General features: G+C 63.9%; 1 protein-coding gene across 1 annotated transcript in view; it reads left to right on the top strand.

Annotated features, from left to right (window-relative positions):
• Positions 1–60: 60 nt before the first annotated feature.
• Positions 61–324, top strand: part of FNDC3A (fibronectin type III domain containing 3A) — a 225287-nt gene continuing 225023 nt past the window's right edge. The window contains exon 1 of the mRNA XM_006762728.2: positions 61–84. The gene's annotated coding sequence lies outside the window, so the exon portion shown is untranslated. The remainder of the gene's footprint in view (positions 85–324) is intronic.

The following is a 324-nucleotide window of genomic DNA, read 5'->3' as shown; positions in this document are numbered from 1 at the left end:
CCCGCAGCGCCCCCCGGAGCCGGAGGTTGGGGGCGGTCGCTGCCGAGTTCACCTGTAGATCTTCGCTCTGTGGTCCAAACTCAGGTACGGTCGTGGGTTTTCACGCGATTTGACTGGGGAACAGACCCAGGAACTACCTCCCACGTCTCTGACTGAAGTAAACACCTAAGTGTGTTTGCTGGCGAGCGAGGTCCCGGGCGGCAAGCGCTCAGGGCTGGAGGCGCCCAGCCCACCGGGGTCGTCTCCTTATCCCGAGGGGGAGTGTCCATACGGGCACGGGCCCCGCGTTAAATTAGCGAGCGTTCGTGAAGAGGCGGACCCGTC

This window comes from Myotis davidii, unplaced genomic scaffold, assembly GCF_000327345.1.
Source record: "Myotis davidii unplaced genomic scaffold, ASM32734v1 scaffold679, whole genome shotgun sequence".
In the NCBI taxonomy this organism is placed as follows: domain Eukaryota; kingdom Metazoa; phylum Chordata; class Mammalia; order Chiroptera; family Vespertilionidae; genus Myotis; species Myotis davidii.
The sequence above is the reverse complement of the archived record's forward strand: the minus strand, read 5'-3'. Positions and strand labels throughout refer to the sequence as shown.